This window comes from Schistocerca americana, unplaced genomic scaffold (genome assembly GCF_021461395.2).
Source record: "Schistocerca americana isolate TAMUIC-IGC-003095 unplaced genomic scaffold, iqSchAmer2.1 HiC_scaffold_1016, whole genome shotgun sequence".
NCBI lineage: Eukaryota > Metazoa > Arthropoda > Insecta > Orthoptera > Acrididae > Schistocerca > Schistocerca americana.
In genome coordinates this window covers 12,906-26,459 of record NW_025725065.1, presented here as the reverse complement: position 1 = coordinate 26,459, position 13,554 = coordinate 12,906, and the positions used below count along the sequence as shown (strand labels likewise).

At 50.8% G+C, this 13,554-nt stretch overlaps 17 non-coding genes across 17 annotated transcripts; all 17 read right to left on the bottom strand.

Moving 5' to 3' along the window:
* Nucleotides 1-872: 872 nt before the first annotated feature.
* Nucleotides 873-945, bottom strand: Trnaa-agc. The gene has a single exon. It is a non-coding gene; the product is annotated as a tRNA-Ala (tRNA).
* Nucleotides 946-1,350: 405 nt separating this feature from the next.
* Trnaa-ugc lies at nt 1,351-1,423 on the bottom strand. The gene has a single exon. It is a non-coding gene; the product is annotated as a tRNA-Ala (tRNA).
* Nucleotides 1,424-2,436: 1,013 nt separating this feature from the next.
* Trnaa-agc lies at nt 2,437-2,509 on the bottom strand. The gene has a single exon. It is a non-coding gene; the product is annotated as a tRNA-Ala (tRNA).
* A 416-nt stretch (nt 2,510-2,925) lies between these two features.
* Trnaa-ugc lies at nt 2,926-2,998 on the bottom strand. Its single transcript has one exon. It is a non-coding gene; the product is annotated as a tRNA-Ala (tRNA).
* Nucleotides 2,999-4,011: 1,013 nt separating this feature from the next.
* Nucleotides 4,012-4,084, bottom strand: Trnaa-agc. Its single transcript has one exon. It is a non-coding gene; the product is annotated as a tRNA-Ala (tRNA).
* A 416-nt stretch (nt 4,085-4,500) lies between these two features.
* On the bottom strand, nt 4,501-4,573 carry Trnaa-ugc. Its single transcript has one exon. It is a non-coding gene; the product is annotated as a tRNA-Ala (tRNA).
* A 1,012-nt stretch (nt 4,574-5,585) lies between these two features.
* Nucleotides 5,586-5,658, bottom strand: Trnaa-agc. The gene has a single exon. It is a non-coding gene; the product is annotated as a tRNA-Ala (tRNA).
* A 416-nt stretch (nt 5,659-6,074) lies between these two features.
* Nucleotides 6,075-6,147, bottom strand: Trnaa-ugc. The gene has a single exon. It is a non-coding gene; the product is annotated as a tRNA-Ala (tRNA).
* Nucleotides 6,148-7,159: 1,012 nt separating this feature from the next.
* Trnaa-agc lies at nt 7,160-7,232 on the bottom strand. Its single transcript has one exon. It is a non-coding gene; the product is annotated as a tRNA-Ala (tRNA).
* Nucleotides 7,233-7,648: 416 nt separating this feature from the next.
* Trnaa-ugc lies at nt 7,649-7,721 on the bottom strand. The gene has a single exon. It is a non-coding gene; the product is annotated as a tRNA-Ala (tRNA).
* Nucleotides 7,722-8,734: 1,013 nt separating this feature from the next.
* Trnaa-agc lies at nt 8,735-8,807 on the bottom strand. Its single transcript has one exon. It is a non-coding gene; the product is annotated as a tRNA-Ala (tRNA).
* Nucleotides 8,808-9,223: 416 nt separating this feature from the next.
* Nucleotides 9,224-9,296, bottom strand: Trnaa-ugc. Its single transcript has one exon. It is a non-coding gene; the product is annotated as a tRNA-Ala (tRNA).
* A 1,012-nt stretch (nt 9,297-10,308) lies between these two features.
* Nucleotides 10,309-10,381, bottom strand: Trnaa-agc. The gene has a single exon. It is a non-coding gene; the product is annotated as a tRNA-Ala (tRNA).
* A 416-nt stretch (nt 10,382-10,797) lies between these two features.
* Nucleotides 10,798-10,870, bottom strand: Trnaa-ugc. The gene has a single exon. It is a non-coding gene; the product is annotated as a tRNA-Ala (tRNA).
* A 1,013-nt stretch (nt 10,871-11,883) lies between these two features.
* Nucleotides 11,884-11,956, bottom strand: Trnaa-agc. The gene has a single exon. It is a non-coding gene; the product is annotated as a tRNA-Ala (tRNA).
* Nucleotides 11,957-12,372: 416 nt separating this feature from the next.
* Trnaa-ugc lies at nt 12,373-12,445 on the bottom strand. The gene has a single exon. It is a non-coding gene; the product is annotated as a tRNA-Ala (tRNA).
* Nucleotides 12,446-13,457: 1,012 nt separating this feature from the next.
* On the bottom strand, nt 13,458-13,530 carry Trnaa-agc. The gene has a single exon. It is a non-coding gene; the product is annotated as a tRNA-Ala (tRNA).
* Nucleotides 13,531-13,554: the final 24 nt, after the last annotated feature.

The window sequence follows — 13,554 nt, the reverse complement described above, 5'->3', positions numbered from 1 at the left end:
AAGTAGTTTCGATGCTCTGGTATTACGACTGCAAATTCCGTCCGTTTTTAACGTCTTAAATTGAAGGGACAGTCACAAGTTGCTCCGTTTTCACTCCATGTCGACAATCACACAGCACCTGAGGTAACAAGCACATCTGAAGACCCATTGTGCACTCGACTGTTCATGCCAACTCACTGCCTCGCACTTTACTACTGTGTACCACTCTTGTCGTCCAACTGCAAAAGACTGGCCCACAACAACTTTCCGCGTCTCCATTGCACTGCGCAAACTACGAAACGCTCCCCAAACATGGCACTCACCCACGCAGACGACTTTTCCGACTTTACACGCAACGCTCACGCTAGTGACAGCCTTATTTAGAGCTTGACGTCGCACACAAGCGAATGAGCACATTTCGCCTACGACTTAGGCCGCCCTCCTAGTGTGGCTGTTCGGTGTCTGCAGGCAGCGAGGGGCTGCAAGCTTCCTGTGTTCGCGCCTATGTCACCTCTGCTTGCTTGTCAGAGACAGAGTATCGCAAAACATACAACTCACTCCATGAATTGATTGCTACGGCATCTGTCATCAGCAGTCACAACTAGCAACACCAGTAGCAGCCGACTGCACGTCAAGAATTGGAATGTGCAGTGGGATTTTTGTGAATTCGGCGCAAGGCTGATCTTTGCGACATAGGTTTGAGAATCTTATGGGAACACTTGTACTGTTTCTAAATTAAGTGTAGTGGTGGGAGGAGGGTGCTTCGTGCGCATTACAGCACGCTTGCCAATTGTGGCTGCTAATCGTTGGCTCGTATCTGCCTTGACACATTTTCTGGCTGTGTATTATTCCACTTGCATGGCAGTGTGCGCATGTTGGTGTGTTAAAAATTCTGGAGGCGCTGGGTATCGATCCCAGTACCTCTCGCATGCTAAGCGAGCGCTCTACCATCTGAGCTACGCCCCCTGCTGACGAACTGCGCTACATACAGCCATATCAATGACACAGACCCTTGCACTCCCATTATTCCGCTGACAAACACTACTCTCAATGTGTCCGTGAGGGTGTCTTTCAAGTTTCCTGCATTCTGTATCGAATCGTAGTTGGCCAAAATCAAAGTGGCACGCACGACGTCGAAAATAGCGTTCGGCCAACGCTCTGGGGTAGACGAACGTGTTGTCCACTCTCTAGACTTCATTGAGGTTAGGCCGTTATACCTAAGGCAGATTTGCACTCGATGACACCTCGACAACAGCCGGTCCTCACATTTACGTCTTGCTCTCCTTACGTCAGTATACGAGTCTGTGACGCTGGCTTTGCAACATCTTGCGTGCCTTTAGGCTCGCCGCGACCAACACTTACCACAAAACATGGAGGCGCCGGGGCTTGAACCCGGGACCTTTCACATGCAAAGCGAACGCTCTACCAACTGAGCTACGCCCCCAAGCACAACCAAGCTGCGCTGTTCTCCGTTCTTTGCTACTCTTATGTGCACGGACACGATGGTTGGTTGGTTTGCAGGGGTGAAGGGACCAGAGTACAAAGGCGCGGACACGTTCACATACGCAAGAGTTCCAAGTAGTTTCGATGCTCTGGTATTACGACTGCAAATTCCGTCCGTTTTTAACGTCTTAAATTGAAGGGACAGTCACAAGTTGCTCCGTTTTCACTCCATGTCGACAATCACACAGCACCTGAGGTAACAAGCACATCTGAAGACCCATTGTGCACTCGACTGTTCATGCCAACTCACTGCCTCGCACTTTACTACTGTGTACCACTCTTGTCGTCCAACTGCAAAAGACTGGGCCACAACAACTTTCCGCGTCTCCATTGCACTGCGCAAACTACGAAACGCTCCCCAAACATGGCACTCACCCACGCAGACGACTTTTCCGACTTTACACGACGCTCACGCAACGCTCACGCTAGTGACAGCCTTATTTAGAGCTTGACGTCGCACACAAGCGAATGAGCACATTTCGCCTACGACTTAGGCCGCCCTCCTACTGTGGCTGTTCGGTGTCTGCAGGCAGCGAGGGGCTGCAAGCTTCCTGTGTTCGCGCCTATGTCACCTCTGCTTGCTTGTCAGAGACAGAGTATCGCAAAACATACAACTCACTCCATGAATTGATTGCTACGGCATCTGTCATCAGCAGTCACAACTAGCAACACCAGTAGCAGCCGACTGCACGTCAAGAATTGGAATGTGCAGTGGGATTTTTGTGAATTCGGCGCAAGGCTGATCTTTGCGACATAGGTTTGAGAATCTTATGGGAACACTTGTACTGTTTCTAAATTAAGTGTAGTGGTGGGAGGAGGGTGCTTCGTGCGCATTACAGCACGCTTGCCAATTGTGGCTGCTAATCGTTGGCTCGTATCTGCCTTGACACATTTTCTGGCTGTGTATTATTCCACTTGCATGGCAGTGTGCGCATGTTGGTGTGTTAAAAATTCTGGAGGCGCTGGGTATCGATCCCAGTACCTCTCGCATGCTAAGCGAGCGCTCTACCATCTGAGCTACGCCCCCTGCTGACGAACTGCGCTACATACAGCCATATCAATGACACAGACCCTTGCACTCCCATTATTCCGCTGACAAACACTACTCTCAATGTGTCCGTGAGGGTGTCTTTCAGGTTTCCTGCATTCTGTATCGAATCGTAGTTGGCCAAAATCAAAGTGGCACGCACGACGTCGAAAATAGCGTTCGGCCAACGCTCTGAGGTAGACGAACGTGTTGTCCACTCTCTAGACTTCATTGAGGTTAGGCCGTTATACCTAAGGCAGATTTGCACTCGATGACACCTCGACAACAGCCGGTCCTCACATTTACGTCTTGCTCTCCTTACGTCAGTATACGAGTCTGTGACGCTGGCTTTGCAACATCTTGCGTGCCTTTAGGCTCGCCGCGACCAACACTTACCACGCACTGACCACAAAACATGGAGGCGCCGGGGCTTGAACCCGGGACCTTTCACATGCAAAGCGAACGCTCTACCAACTGAGCTACGCCCCCAAGCACAAGCAAGCTGCGCTGATCTCCGTTCTTTGCTACTCTTATGTGCACGGACGCGATGGTTGGTTGGTTTGCAGGGGTGAAGGGACCAGAGTACAAAGGCGCGGACACGTTCACATACGCAAGAGTTCCAAGTAGTTTCGATGCTCTGGTATTACGACTGCAAATTCCGTCCGTTTTTAACGTCTTAAATTGAAGGGACAGTCACAAGTTGCTCCGTTTTCACTCCATGTCGACAATCACACAGCACCTGAGGTAACAAGCACATCTGAAGACCCATTGTGCACTCGACTGTTCATGCCAACTCACTGCCTCGCACTTTACTACTGTGTACCACTCTTGTCGTCCAACTGCAAAAGACTGGGCCACAACAACTTTCCGCGTCTCCATTGCACTGCGCAAACTACGAAACGCTCCCCAAACATGGCACTCACCCACGCAGACGACTTTTCCGACTTTACACGACGCTCACGCAACGCTCACGCTAGTGACAGCCTTATTTAGAGCTTGACGTCGCACACAAGCGAATGAGCACATTTCGCCTACGACTTAGGCCGCCCTCCTACTGTGGTTGTTCGGTGTCTGCAGGCAGCGAGGGGCTGCAAGCTTCCTGTGTTCGCGCCTATGTCACCTCTGCTTGCTTGTCAGAGACAGAGTATCGCAAAACATACAACTCACTCCATGAATTGATTGCTACGGCATCTGTCATCAGCAGTCACAACTAGCAACACCAGTAGCAGCCGACTGCACGTCAAGAATTGGAATGTGCAGTGGGATTTTTGTGAATTCGGCGCAAGGCTGATCTTTGCGACATAGGTTTGAGAATCTTATGGGAACACTTGTACTGTTTCTAAATTAAGTGTAGTGGTGGGAGGAGGGTGCTTCGTGCGCATTACAGCACGCTTGCCAATTGTGGCTGCTAATCGTTGGCTCGTATCTGCCTTGACACATTTTCTGGCTGTGTATTATTCCACTTGCATGGCAGTGTGCGCATGTTGGTGTGTTAAAAATTCTGGAGGCGCTGGGTATCGATCCCAGTACCTCTCGCATGCTAAGCGAGCGCTCTACCATCTGAGCTACGCCCCCTGCTGACGAACTGCGCTACATACAGCCATATCAATGACACAGACCCTTGCACTCCCATTATTCCGCTGACAAACACTACTCTCAATGTGTCCGTGAGGGTGTCTTTCAGGTTTCCTGCATTCTGTATCGAATCGTAGTTGGCCAAAATCAAAGTGGCACGCACGACGTCGAAAATAGCGTTCGGCCAACGCTCTGAGGTAGACGAACGTGTTGTCCACTCTCTAGACTTCATTGAGGTTAGGCCGTTATACCTAAGGCAGATTTGCACTCGATGACACCTCGACAACAGCCGGTCCTCACATTTACGTCTTGCTCTCCTTACGTCAGTATACGAGTCTGTGACGCTGGCTTTGCAACATCTTGCGTGCCTTTAGGCTCGCCGCGACCAACACTTACCACGCACTGACCACAAAACATGGAGGCGCCGGGGCTTGAACCCGGGACCTTTCACATGCAAAGCGAACGCTCTACCAACTGAGCTACGCCCCCAAGCACAAGCAAGCTGCGCTGATCTCCGTTCTTTGCTACTCTTATGTGCACGGACGCGATGGTTGGTTGGTTTGCAGGGGTGAAGGGACCAGAGTACAAAGGCGCGGACACGTTCACATACGCAAGAGTACCAAGTAGTTTCGATGCTCTGGTATTACGACTGCAAATTCCGTCCGTTTTTAACGTCTTAAATTGAAGGGACAGTCACAAGTTGCTCCGTTTTCACTCCATGTCGACAATCACACAGCACCTGAGGTAACAAGCACATCTGAAGACCCATTGTGCACTCGACTGTTCATGCCAACTCACTGCTTCGCACTTTACTACTGTGTACCACTCTTGTCGTCCAACTGCAAAAGACTGGGCCACAACAACTTTCCGCGTCTCCATTGCACTGCGCAAACTACGAAACGCTCCCCAAACATGGCACTCACCCACGCAGACGACTTTTCGACTTTACACGACGCTCACGCAACGCTCACGCTAGTGACAGCCTTATTTAGAGCTTGACGTCGCACACAAGCGAATGAGCACATTTTGCCTACGACTTAGGCCGCCCTCCTACTGTGGCTGTTCGGTGTCTGCAGGCAGCGAGGGGCTGCAAGCTTCCTGTGTTCGCGCCTATGTCACCTCTGCTTGCTTGTCAGAGACAGAGTATCGCAAAACATACAACTCACTCCATGAATTGATTGCTACGGCATCTGTCATCAGCAGTCACAACTAGCAACACCAGTAGCAGCCGACTGCACGTCAAGAATTGGAATGTGCAGTGGGATTTTTGTGAATTCGGCGCAAGGCTGATCTTTGCGACATAGGTTTGAGAATCTTATGGGAACACTTGTACTGTTTCTAAATTAAGTGTAGTGGTGGGAGGAGGGTGCTTCGTGCGCATTACAGCACGCTTGCCAATTGTGGCTGCTAATCGTTGGCTCGTATCTGCCTTGACACATTTTCTGGCTGTGTATTATTCCACTTGCATGGCAGTGTGCGCATGTTGGTGTGTTAAAAATTCTGGAGGCGCTGGGTATCGATCCCAGTACCTCTCGCATGCTAAGCGAGCGCTCTACCATCTGAGCTACGCCCCCTGCTGACGAACTGCGCTACATACAGCCATATCAATGACACAGACCCTTGCACTCCCATTATTCCGCTGACAAACACTACTCTCAATGTGTCCGTGAGGGTGTCTTTCAGGTTTCCTGCATTCTGTATCGAATCGTAGTTGGCCAAAATCAAAGTGGCACGCACGACGTCGAAAATAGCGTTCGGCCAACGCTCTGAGGTAGACGAACGTGTTGTCCACTCTCTAGACTTCATTGAGGTTAGGCCGTTATACCTAAGGCAGATTTGCACTCGATGACACCTCGACAACAGCCGGTCCTCACATTTACGTCTTGCTCTCCTTACGTCAGTATACGAGTCTGTGACGCTGGCTTTGCAACATCTTGCGTGCCTTTAGGCTCGCCGCGACCAACACTTACCACGCACTGACCACAAAACATGGAGGCGCCGGGGCTTGAACCCGGGACCTTTCACATGCAAAGCGAACGCTCTACCAACTGAGCTACGCCCCCAAGCACAAGCAAGCTGCGCTGATCTCCGTTCTTTGCTACTCTTATGTGCACGGACGCGATGGTTGGTTGGTTTGCAGGGGTGAAGGGACCAGAGTACAAAGGCGCGGACACGTTCACATACGCAAGAGTTCCAAGTAGTTTCGATGCTCTGGTATTACGACTGCAAATTCCGTCCGTTTTTAACGTCTTAAATTGAAGGGACAGTCACAAGTTGCTCCGTTTTCACTCCATGTCGACAATCACACAGCACCTGAGGTAACAAGCACATCTGAAGACCCATTGTGCACTCGACTGTTCATGCCAACTCACTGCTTCGCACTTTACTACTGTGTACCACTCTTGTCGTCCAACTGCAAAAGACTGGGCCACAACAACTTTCCGCGTCTCCATTGCACTGCGCAAACTACGAAACGCTCCCCAAACATGGCACTCACCCACGCAGACGACTTTTCGACTTTACACGACGCTCACGCAACGCTCACGCTAGTGACAGCCTTATTTAGAGCTTGACGTCGCACACAAGCGAATGAGCACATTTTGCCTACGACTTAGGCCGCCCTCCTACTGTGGCTGTTCGGTGTCTGCAGGCAGCGAGGGGCTGCAAGCTTCCTGTGTTCGCGCCTATGTCACCTCTGCTTGCTTGTCAGAGACAGAGTATCGCAAAACATACAACTCACTCCATGAATTGATTGCTACGGCATCTGTCATCAGCAGTCACAACTAGCAACACCAGTAGCAGCCGACTGCACGTCAAGAATTGGAATGTGCAGTGGGATTTTTGTGAATTCGGCGCAAGGCTGATCTTTGCGACATAGGTTTGAGAATCTTATGGGAACACTTGTACTGTTTCTAAATTAAGTGTAGTGGTGGGAGGAGGGTGCTTCGTGCGCATTACAGCACGCTTGCCAATTGTGGCTGCTAATCGTTGGCTCGTATCTGCCTTGACACATTTTCTGGCTGTGTATTATTCCACTTGCATGGCAGTGTGCGCATGTTGGTGTGTTAAAAATTCTGGAGGCGCTGGGTATCGATCCCAGTACCTCTCGCATGCTAAGCGAGCGCTCTACCATCTGAGCTACGCCCCCTGCTGACGAACTGCGCTACATACAGCCATATCAATGACACAGACCCTTGCACTCCCATTATTCCGCTGACAAACACTACTCTCAATGTGTCCGTGAGGGTGTCTTTCAGGTTTCCTGCATTCTGTATCGAATCGTAGTTGGCCAAAATCAAAGTGGCACGCACGACGTCGAAAATAGCGTTCGGCCAACGCTCTGAGGTAGACGAACGTGTTGTCCACTCTCTAGACTTCATTGAGGTTAGGCCGTTATACCTAAGGCAGATTTGCACTCGATGACACCTCGACAACAGCCGGTCCTCACATTTACGTCTTGCTCTCCTTACGTCAGTATACGAGTCTGTGACGCTGGCTTTGCAACATCTTGCGTGCCTTTAGGCTCGCCGCGACCAACACTTACCACGCACTGACCACAAAACATGGAGGCGCCGGGGCTTGAACCCGGGACCTTTCACATGCAAAGCGAACGCTCTACCAACTGAGCTACGCCCCCAAGCACAAGCAAGCTGCGCTGATCTCCGTTCTTTGCTACTCTTATGTGCACGGACGCGATGGTTGGTTGGTTTGCAGGGGTGAAGGGACCAGAGTACAAAGGCGCGGACACGTTCACATACGCAAGAGTTCCAAGTAGTTTCGATGCTCTGGTATTACGACTGCAAATTCCGTCCGTTTTTAACGTCTTAAATTGAAGGGACAGTCACAAGTTGCTCCGTTTTCACTCCATGTCGACAATCACACAGCACCTGAGGTAACAAGCACATCTGAAGACCCATTGTGCACTCGACTGTTCATGCCAACTCACTGCCTCGCACTTTACTACTGTGTACCACTCTTGTCGTCCAACTGCAAAAGACTGGGCCACAACAACTTTCCGCGTCTCCATTGCACTGCGCAAACTACGAAACGCTCCCCAAACATGGCACTCACCCACGCAGACGACTTTTCCGACTTTACACGACGCTCACGCAACGCTCACGCTAGTGACAGCCTTATTTAGAGCTTGACGTCGCACACAAGCGAATGAGCACATTTCGCCTACGACTTAGGCCGCCCTCCTACTGTGGTTGTTCGGTGTCTGCAGGCAGCGAGGGGCTGCAAGCTTCCTGTGTTCGCGCCTATGTCACCTCTGCTTGCTTGTCAGAGACAGAGTATCGCAAAACATACAACTCACTCCATGAATTGATTGCTACGGCATCTGTCATCAGCAGTCACAACTAGCAACACCAGTAGCAGCCGACTGCACGTCAAGAATTGGAATGTGCAGTGGGATTTTTGTGAATTCGGCGCAAGGCTGATCTTTGCGACATAGGTTTGAGAATCTTATGGGAACACTTGTACTGTTTCTAAATTAAGTGTAGTGGTGGGAGGAGGGTGCTTCGTGCGCATTACAGCACGCTTGCCAATTGTGGCTGCTAATCGTTGGCTCGTATCTGCCTTGACACATTTTCTGGCTGTGTATTATTCCACTTGCATGGCAGTGTGCGCATGTTGGTGTGTTAAAAATTCTGGAGGCGCTGGGTATCGATCCCAGTACCTCTCGCATGCTAAGCGAGCGCTCTACCATCTGAGCTACGCCCCCTGCTGACGAACTGCGCTACATACAGCCATATCAATGACACAGACCCTTGCACTCCCATTATTCCGCTGACAAACACTACTCTCAATGTGTCCGTGAGGGTGTCTTTCAGGTTTCCTGCATTCTGTATCGAATCGTAGTTGGCCAAAATCAAAGTGGCACGCACGACGTCGAAAATAGCGTTCGGCCAACGCTCTGAGGTAGACGAACGTGTTGTCCACTCTCTAGACTTCATTGAGGTTAGGCCGTTATACCTAAGGCAGATTTGCACTCGATGACACCTCGACAACAGCCGGTCCTCACATTTACGTCTTGCTCTCCTTACGTCAGTATACGAGTCTGTGACGCTGGCTTTGCAACATCTTGCGTGCCTTTAGGCTCGCCGCGACCAACACTTACCACGCACTGACCACAAAACATGGAGGCGCCGGGGCTTGAACCCGGGACCTTTCACATGCAAAGCGAACGCTCTACCAACTGAGCTACGCCCCCAAGCACAAGCAAGCTGCGCTGATCTCCGTTCTTTGCTACTCTTATGTGCACGGACGCGATGGTTGGTTGGTTTGCAGGGGTGAAGGGACCAGAGTACAAAGGCGCGGACACGTTCACATACGCAAGAGTACCAAGTAGTTTCGATGCTCTGGTATTACGACTGCAAATTCCGTCCGTTTTTAACGTCTTAAATTGAAGGGACAGTCACAAGTTGCTCCGTTTTCACTCCATGTCGACAATCACACAGCACCTGAGGTAACAAGCACATCTGAAGACCCATTGTGCACTCGACTGTTCATGCCAACTCACTGCTTCGCACTTTACTACTGTGTACCACTCTTGTCGTCCAACTGCAAAAGACTGGGCCACAACAACTTTCCGCGTCTCCATTGCACTGCGCAAACTACGAAACGCTCCCCAAACATGGCACTCACCCACGCAGACGACTTTTCGACTTTACACGACGCTCACGCAACGCTCACGCTAGTGACAGCCTTATTTAGAGCTTGACGTCGCACACAAGCGAATGAGCACATTTTGCCTACGACTTAGGCCGCCCTCCTACTGTGGCTGTTCGGTGTCTGCAGGCAGCGAGGGGCTGCAAGCTTCCTGTGTTCGCGCCTATGTCACCTCTGCTTGCTTGTCAGAGACAGAGTATCGCAAAACATACAACTCACTCCATGAATTGATTGCTACGGCATCTGTCATCAGCAGTCACAACTAGCAACACCAGTAGCAGCCGACTGCACGTCAAGAATTGGAATGTGCAGTGGGATTTTTGTGAATTCGGCGCAAGGCTGATCTTTGCGACATAGGTTTGAGAATCTTATGGGAACACTTGTACTGTTTCTAAATTAAGTGTAGTGGTGGGAGGAGGGTGCTTCGTGCGCATTACAGCACGCTTGCCAATTGTGGCTGCTAATCGTTGGCTCGTATCTGCCTTGACACATTTTCTGGCTGTGTATTATTCCACTTGCATGGCAGTGTGCGCATGTTGGTGTGTTAAAAATTCTGGAGGCGCTGGGTATCGATCCCAGTACCTCTCGCATGCTAAGCGAGCGCTCTACCATCTGAGCTACGCCCCCTGCTGACGAACTGCGCTACATACAGCCATATCAATGACACAGACCCTTGCACTCCCATTATTCCGCTGACAAACACTACTCTCAATGTGTCCGTGAGGGTGTCTTTCAGGTTTCCTGCATTCTGTATCGAATCGTAGTTGGCCAAAATCAAAGTGGCACGCACGACGTCGAAAATAGCGTTCGGCCAACGCTCTGAGGTAGACGAACGTGTTGTCCACTCTCTAGACTTCATTGAGGTTAGGCCGTTATACCTAAGGCAGATTTGCACTCGATGACACCTCGACAACAGCCGGTCCTCACATTTACGTCTTGCTCTCCTTACGTCAGTATACGAGTCTGTGACGCTGGCTTTGCAACATCTTGCGTGCCTTTAGGCTCGCCGCGACCAACACTTACCACGCACTGACCACAAAACATGGAGGCGCCGGGGCTTGAACCCGGGACCTTTCACATGCAAAGCGAACGCTCTACCAACTGAGCTACGCCCCCAAGCACAAGCAAGCTTCGCTGATCTCCGTTCTTTGCTACTCTTATGTGCACGGACGCGATGGTTGGTTGGTTTGCAGGGGTGAAGGGACCAGAGTACAAAGGCGCGGACACGTTCACATACGCAAGAGTTCCAAGTAGTTTCGATGCTCTGGTATTACGACTGCAAATTCCGTCCGTTTTTAACGTCTTAAATTGAAGGGACAGTCACAAGTTGCTCCGTTTTCACTCCATGTCGACAATCACACAGCACCTGAGGTAACAAGCACATCTGAAGACCCATTGTGCACTCGACTGTTCATGCCAACTCACTGCCTCGCACTTTACTACTGTGTACCACTCTTGTCGTCCAACTGCAAAAGACTGGGCCACAACAACTTTCCGCGTCTCCATTGCACTGCGCAAACTACGAAACGCTCCCCAAACATGGCACTCACCCACGCAGACGACTTTTCCGACTTTACACGACGCTCACGCAACGCTCACGCTAGTGACAGCCTTATTTAGAGCTTGACGTCGCACACAAGCGAATGAGCACATTTCGCCTACGACTTAGGCCGCCCTCCTACTGTGGCTGTTCGGTGTCTGCAGGCAGCGAGGGGCTGCAAGCTTCCTGTGTTCGCGCCTATGTCACCTCTGCTTGCTTGTCAGAGACAGAGTATCGCAAAACATACAACTCACTCCATGAATTGATTGCTACGGCATCTGTCATCAGCAGTCACAACTAGCAACACCAGTAGCAGCCGACTGCACGTCAAGAATTGGAATGTGCAGTGGGATTTTTGTGAATTCGGCGCAAGGCTGATCTTTGCGACATAGGTTTGAGAATCTTATGGGAACACTTGTACTGTTTCTAAATTAAGTGTAGTGGTGGGAGGAGGGTGCTTCGTGCGCATTACAGCACGCTTGCCAATTGTGGCTGCTAATCGTTGGCTCGTATCTGCCTTGACACATTTTCTGGCTGTGTATTATTCCACTTGCATGGCAGTGTGCGCATGTTGGTGTGTTAAAAATTCTGGAGGCGCTGGGTATCGATCCCAGTACCTCTCGCATGCTAAGCGAGCGCTCTACCATCTGAGCTACGCCCCCTGCTGACGAACTGCGCTACATACAGCCATATCAATGACACAGACCCTTGCACTCCCATTATTCCGCTGACAAACACTACTCTCAATGTGTCCGTGAGGGTGTCTTTCAGGTTTCCTGCATTCTGTATCGAATCGTAGTTGGCCAAAATCAAAGTGGCACGCACGACGTCGAAAATAGCGTTCGGCCAACGCTCTGAGGTAGACGAACGTGTTGTCCACTCTCTAGACTTCATTGAGGTTAGGCCGTTATACCTAAGGCAGATTTGCACTCGATGACACCTCGACAACAGCCGGTCCTCACATTTACGTCTTGCTCTCCTTACGTCAGTATACGAGTCTGTGACGCTGGCTTTGCAACATCTTGCGTGCCTTTAGGCTCGCCGCGACCAACACTTACCACGCACTGACCACAAAACATGGAGGCGCCGGGGCTTGAACCCGGGACCTTTCACATGCAAAGCGAACGCTCTACCAACTGAGCTACGCCCCCAAGCACAAGCAAGCTGCGCTGATCTCCGTTCTTTGCTACTCTTATGTGCACGGACGCGATGGTTGGTTGGTTTGCAGGGGTGAAGGGGCCAGAGTACAAAGGCGCGGACACGTTCACATACGCAAGAGTTCCAAGTAGTTTCGATGCTCTGGTATTACGACTGCAAATTCCGTCCGTTTTTAACGTCTTAAATTGAAGGGACAGTCACAAGTTGCTCCGTTTTCACTCCATGTCGACAATCACACAGCACCTGAGGTAACAAGCACATCTGAAGACCCATTGTGCACTCGACTGTTCATGCCAACTCACTGCTTCGCACTTTACTACTGTGTACCACTCTTGTCGTCCAACTGCAAAAGACTGGGCCACAACAACTTTCCGCGTCTCCATTGCACTGCGCAAACTACGAAACGCTCCCCAAACATGGCACTCACCCACGCAGACGACTTTTCGACTTTACACGACGCTCACGCAACGCTCACGCTAGTGACAGCCTTATTTAGAGCTTGACGTCGCACACAAGCGAATGAGCACATTTTGCCTACGACTTAGGCCGCCCTCCTACTGTGGCTGTTCGGTGTCTGCAGGCAGCGAGGGGCTGCAAGCTTCCTGTGTTCGCGCCTATGTCACCTCTGCTTGCTTGTCAGAGACAGAGTATCGCAAAACATACAACTCACTCCATGAATTGATTGCTACGGCATCTGTCATCAGCAGTCACAACTAGCAACACCAGTAGCAGCCGACTGCACGTCAAGAATTGGAATGTGCAGTGGGATTTTTGTGAATTCGGCGCAAGGCTGATCTTTGCGACATAGGTTTGAGAATCTTATGGGAACACTTGTACTGTTTCTAAATTAAGTGTAGTGGTGGGAGGAGGGTGCTTCGTGCGCATTACAGCACGCTTGCCAATTGTGGCTGCTAATCGTTGGCTCGTATCTGCCTTGACACATTTTCTGGCTGTGTATTATTCCACTTGCATGGCAGTGTGCGCATGTTGGTGTGTTAAAAATTCTGGAGGCGCTGGGTATCGATCCCAGTACCTCTCGCATGCTAAGCGAGCGCTCTACCATCTGAGCTACGCCCCCTGCTGACGAACTGCGCTACATACA